This window comes from Adiantum capillus-veneris, chromosome 2, assembly GCF_014529385.1.
Source record: "Adiantum capillus-veneris isolate H3 chromosome 2, ASM1452938v2, whole genome shotgun sequence".
NCBI lineage: Eukaryota > Viridiplantae > Streptophyta > Polypodiopsida > Polypodiales > Pteridaceae > Adiantum > Adiantum capillus-veneris.
The window spans coordinates 4,017,800-4,024,151 of record NC_140932.1 but is presented as its reverse complement, the minus strand read 5'-3'; the positions used below and the strand labels follow the sequence as shown (position 1 = coordinate 4,024,151).

Sequence of the window (6,352 nt, the reverse complement as noted above, 5' to 3'; positions counted from 1 at the left end):
CCAAACTCAAAGTGGGTACCAAGGTGAGGATTAAGAGGAGGGTAGAAGTATTATTGGTAAAAAGAAGTAAATATTGGCATCTTTTGGTACAGAGAAGAAAATATAGGTCTTATTTGGTACAAAGTGGACCATTTGTGGGGTCATATCAAGATAAGAGAGGCTAGAATGATGAAGGTATATATTTCAAAAAATGGGGGAGAAACCATTTATTTTAGGGAGGAACTGAAAAGGGAAATTATAGGATACCAAAATAAAATCATGACACCAAACTAAGAGAGGGGGGGGGTTACAGAGAGGTGCAAGAATTGGACGTTAGCATCTTCCTGACATTGGGCACATTGAGCCAACAAATCAAATGCTTAGGGAGGTGGGATAGTTCAGGTGTGGTGTTGAGTTGAAGGGTGAGAGGTTTGATCAAGGTAGGAGAGAGATTGAGGTTGTGCGTAAAAGGTGAAAAGGGAATTTTGACCACAAAGGGGGGGTCTTTCATTTTGGGTTTCTTTAGAGGGAGAGAATCTCTATTATTGTAAGAGATAAGGGAGAAACAGTTTAGAAGGAGAGCATGGGGGTAGCCCCTTTGCTCTAAGCCTTTGTAAAAAAAGGTTACAAATGGTAAGAAACCCTTCCAGGAAGCTCTCTCTAATGATATATCTTTCTAGCTCTGAAATGATAAAAGCGACTTTCTGGTGGGTGGGGTGCCAATATTGCCAGGGAATGTAGTTGTAAGAGTTAAGGTTCTTTTGAAAGCAATGAGAATCAAGGAATCCCTTAGTGAAAAAAGGAGGGTCCCTTGAAGAAATGAATGTCAAGGATGGAAGCTTCTATGGAATAAATGATCGAGGAAATTTTGATGTGGTTTTGGAGAAGTGACACGTAAAGCTTGAGGGGTCCAAAAAACAGGAAAAAGAGGGGGTTTGGAGAAGAGCATATGGACCCAAGAAGTAGGGTGCTCAATAGCTACTTCCTCCTCCATTGCAAGTTTTTTGAATATTTAGGTTTTTTCGGAAGGTTAGAAGAGGGATGGGGAGAATTATAGGGGAGAGGAAAAAGGGTGGAAGAGGTGTGGCTAGAAACTGCAGGGGTATTAAGGGGGTATTTGGGAGATTGGATCAAATGGGGGATGGGTGGGGAAGAAGGCCCAAAGAGGAGGAGGTTTTTGCAAGCAAGGTGGTGGAGGGGGAGGGAGCAAAGGAAGCATTAAAAGGTTTTTTGAATGTTTGGTGAGGGTATTTCCCAAATGGAGCTTTATGTTTAGTAAGGGAAGATGAAGGTAGAGAGAGAGTAGAAGTGAATGGTTTTTTAGAGGAAGGGTTTTACAAAAGCTCAAAGGTGTCTTTTGGGAGAAGAGCTTGCTCATTTGAGTGGTGACCTCATGTTGAATGAGCTCCCCCATGGTGTCTTCTTTTGGTAAAGCCATTGCTTTGGCAAAGAGGGTCTCTTGGGATCTCTTTCTTGCATTATGAGCTGCTGATTCAATAGAAGTGGCTAAATTTTCTTGTAGGATGGAGTTTTGAACAAAAGCATATAGCTCTAGGAGAGAAGAATGTTTCCACATAATAAGTTGATTGGTCCATGCTTTGGGTTGAACTCTAGGGAGAGATATGGGTGAGAGATTATTAACTAGATCTTCTAAGCGTCCTACCACCTCATGGAAGAAGTCAAATTTTTTTTGGAGGTTTTCTACCAGGAGAGCTTGGGCTTGCATATACGCGTCGAAACAATCAAGTTGGTATTTTATGTTACATCTAACAAACTACACTAAGAGAAGGGCTTGGGCATTGGAAACTTCCAAAACCAAGCATGGAGGTTTCATGCACAAGCTATTGGGAGCTTTATTACTAGCACAAAGGTTTTAGAGGTGTAGGAGGTGACATTTGGATTCAAAAAGCTTGAGATTAATAGTCTTGAATTCTTGCAATGAACAATCCACTATTTTGTCAAACTCTTGAGGTTTGGTGATGGTAGGAAGGGTGGGGAGGGGGGAAGAAGAGGGGATAGGATTAAGAGAAGAGGCGTTGGTGCAAAAAGGAGAGGGGGCAGTGGATAATGATGAGGAGAAAGAACCAAAAGAGAAAGGTACAATGAGGGGGGGATTGGGGAGTACTCCCTTTTGAGAGGGTAGACCTACCGGAGCACCGTAGCTTTTGGTACCTTTTGAGGAAGGAGGGGAGATATCAAATTCCTCCACAGGGAGGTTAGTGGTGAGTCCTTGAATCTCTTCCATGCTAAAGAGGGTTTTCCTAGACGAGGAAGCCACGGGAGTCGAAGTGCTAGATTGTGTGACAAGTGCAAAGGGGTTAGTGAGGGCAGAGGCCGAAATGAAGCCCGAAAGAGTGGTAGGAAAAGTTGAAGAAGAGGATATCGGTGCAAGAAAGGTAAAAGTAGTATTGAAGCGGTCCGGGGCGGGCAACAAGAAGAGCAACCTCTAGACACCCTTCAAGGCTCCCGTGCTGCTCAATTGGGTTGGGGTTGGAAAAACAACAAACACACACACAAACCCGCAACCTAACCCTACACAAATTTGGGGCACCACCTAGTTTTGGATGCGAACTAGGACGCGTAAAGAGAGAGAGAGAGAGAGAGAGAGAGAGAGAGAGAGAGAGAGAGAGAGAGAGAGAGAGAGAGATAGTGCTCGGGCTGCTTTGAAACGTATCGGCAATGATCAAGCAAACACAATTATCCATGTAAGAAAGAGAGAGAAGGGGGAGGGGGTGTTTGTTGCACTAATACCTTCTTACAAATCTGTCATGACCAATCAAAGTGATATTAGTATTTATTCAACATAGCTTGAGTAAATTACACCACAACATATCACAAGAAAAGCCACCCCACTCACTGTCTTAAGGCCAGGGGAGTCCTCTCCACCCTGTCACCCTCTTACAGTATGTGGGATTTATGGCTAAATTGATGACAACACTAGAGACAAGCTATCAAGAACTTAACCAAAAAAAACACCAAGACACTTACACATCATTGTTGTCCATTACTTCACGTGGGAAGAGAGACAAAGTATCCAAGCTTAAGTCCAAATCCACCCTCTTTGATTCAGCAAATGTTGGGCTTACACTAGTAGGAGAAATGATAGATTTCCTACTCTCAATTGAGTGATCACTCTCTCTCTTACAATGGCATAGAGTTCCCTTGCTAATCTCCTATTACAACACATGCACATGCATAAGACAATGAGCTTCCACTCAAGAGCTCCTTCTAGAGAGGTTGAGCTTGGCTTCTCAAGCTATAGCATAGTGCTCTTGCTTATGGCTCCCCCTTTTGTGCTAGCTACACCCTCCTTTTATAGCAATTTTGAAGGCTAGGGTTACTCCTCTAACCATGGCTGGGTTAGATTTTCAGCAATTTATCTAATTTCTTTTGCTTGGAATTATCAAGAAGTTGGTGGGGAAAGAGAGAGGAGAGAAATGGAGGTGATAGGACTTTTCATAGTGGGTTAGTGTTAGTAGAGTTAGTATTAATTTACAAATGGAATTGGATATTTACAATGGGAGTATCCATGTAGGATACAAATAAGGAAGAAAAACTCTTAAGAGGTAAGAAAAGGTGGATTTCTTACAAGGTTGATGCTCCAAGTGTCTTGAGTAGGGCCAATTTTGACGCTTGTTGACGGTCCACTAGCTTTGACGGTACATTTTTTCTCCACTCTTGACCTTCCTTGAGAGACAAGGTAATTGAAGCTGAGTAATCAACCACCATGATGCTGTCTTTTAAGAGAAGAGGCTGAATTTTGTGGTTTTTTTAATAGATATGGGTAAATTGGAGGAGGAAAAATGAGACTAGGTGGTCAATTTTGGAATGGAATTGTGTGTGGGAGGTATGAGTTCACCATGGTTTCTCTTATTTTTCAAGGTTGAGGAGAAGGTGAGTAGGGTGCAGAGAGGAGTGGTGAGAGAGGTGGGGATGATGAGTGGAGAAGTGTGTGTGAAAGAGGAAAATGATAAAGTGGAAGAGAGAGTGTGGCTGCATAGCATGGGAAAACTGGGGTCCACTAATAAAATCATAGCTCACACCTCGTAGCTCAAAAAAATATGAAAAAATTTGAGGCTAAAGTTCAGCCTACGAGCTACAACTTTTGTTTGTATCACCTTTTCAAATTTGGAGAGCAAGTGAACTTTAAAAATTCAGCAAAACCGACCATTTTTTTCCACTGCACAAGGTCCTTGTGGGGTCCTTCTTTGGATGATTCTTTTGAATACCTCCAAGAGTGAGCCCTCCATAGTGCATGTATGCATGCCACCTACCCTTGACCTTATTTGGTAGGTCTATAATTGAAGATATTGTTGAGATTATGATATAAGTGAATAGTACAACTAAGAAAATCAAATATTGAGGGGTCTAAAAAATATGTACATGTCAAATATAAATAATATAAGTGAAAAAAATATAAAGGGGTCAAAAGAAATCTCTCTCATTATGAGGCTACCATAAAAAGATAAATATTTTTGGTGTTCTAATTTTTTAGAAAAAAAGACAAAATAGATGTAGGAAGGGAAAAATCACAATAGTGAAAAAATATACACATAAATAAAACTAGTTTTTTTGGATTTTTGTTGGGGTGGAGTTACACCAAATATAAGAGAAGCTTACATGAAAATATTTTTATATGGAATAAAGAGTATGAAAAATGGTAAGAAAAATTGTGGTAATGGTGAGGCAATGTACAGAGCATAAATAACACACACCTAGGTAGAAATATTTAAATAAATACCAAAATAATTATGAAAAAATCTTTTATTTAGGCCCTATATACAAAGAAATATTTACATACGCATGGGCCATAATATACTTATATTTTTTATATTTTATATTTTTTTGGCTCAACTAGGCCAATGACTAGCTAATTGAGGGTTTTTTAAGAAGATATGGGAAAAGTCCCGTGACTCACGCACGCCTATGTACAGTGAAATGGTAGGGATAGCCACAGTGTTTGGGTGATTTTGGTAGGGTGAGGTAACTCACTGTGGCAATTACAAAGAGCCGAAGAACGGCTATCAGTATTAAGAGAGAGGGAGCTGACAGTGGAAAAGCCGGAGCCGTAGGAAGAAACGTCGATAATCGAGCTAGACAGTGAGAGAAAAGGGGGTGTTCCAAAGGAGGGTGCGGGATTACTATGAAGGGAAGGGGCAGAAGAAGGATTGTTTGCTCAAGTTTCCTAGTCTCCAAAACTGATAGACAACATGGCTCACTACTAGAATAAAGTGAACAGTGCCAAATTCTTAAGAAAATATTGTACTAGATAGCACCAAATTTGTCTCTATTCTAGCACCAAATTTTGTATATTTTCACCATTGTATTAACACCCATATCAGGGATTTCAAAAAATATTCTTTTAGACTACAAACTACTAGACAACACAAGAAAAGACACTAGAGATCAAGATCCCAAGACAGTGTTTCACCAAGCACAACAATTCAGGAATCTCCTAGGTCAAGGGGATCAAGTATGTAAGAGTAACCCTCCATCTGTAACATACCCAGAAATATCATCTTCTATGCCAAAGATAGGGTTCTTGCGAGTGTATGTTGTTGGGTACCGATCATGTATCGATCCAAGAAACCATGGAAAAATGAGGTTCGCCAAGTAAAAAGGGTGTTCTTTTCCTACCACAATAGGGTAGTATGATCTGATTATTACAAGATAGTTCTCATAGTTATTTTTTAGTGACCTACATCTACAGTCATCCACCAGAATTGTGTTTCTAGCATCAAAATCCCGATGCCTTTCCCACACTATCCGTAGGTTCTTAAGGAAAACAGGCTTATCACCCACCACTTTGGGCACGTGCGGCACCTCATCCAATCATGGGCACGGTTGCGCTTCTTTATTTGCACACAAAAAAGATACGACAAGGTTGCCAAATTTTAAGAATCACATGTCAGATTCTATACAACATCACCGATTGCTAGATCCACACCCTCGTTGGTGATGTGCACTTTTGCATCCTCTACTACCACTTCCTCCTTGGCATTCTTGGCCCCATCCCTGTTCTTTGCTCTACCTGCCTTTCTCCTTTTTGCTTGTTCCCCTTTCTTCACATGTGTCCCTTTCCCTTTCTTGGCATCATCCACCCCTTTTCCCTCCTTGGCATCCAACCCCATCTTGTCCTCCCCCTGATCTCCCTTCTTGGCTTCCAACCCCTTATTTGCCTCCCCCTCATCTTCCTTGGCCTCCACCCCCTACTTGGTCTCTTCCCCTGCCCCTTTAGGTTCTTCCACTCCCTTCTTGTCCGTTGCACCTTCCCCCTGCCTATTTTCATCCTTGCTAGTGGTATGATCTTCAGACATGGTATCAGGAGCATTTGTCCGTCAGCATCCAGTTCCACTTCCTGAGGGACTTTACC

The 6,352-nt window shown here is 41.4% G+C and overlaps 1 pseudogene; it reads right to left on the bottom strand.

The window, feature by feature from the left end:
- Window positions 1–1,809: 1,809 nt before the first annotated feature.
- LOC147462292 (uncharacterized) lies at window positions 1,810–6,110 on the bottom strand (annotated as a pseudogene).
- Between the last annotated feature and the right edge of the window lie 242 nt (window positions 6,111–6,352).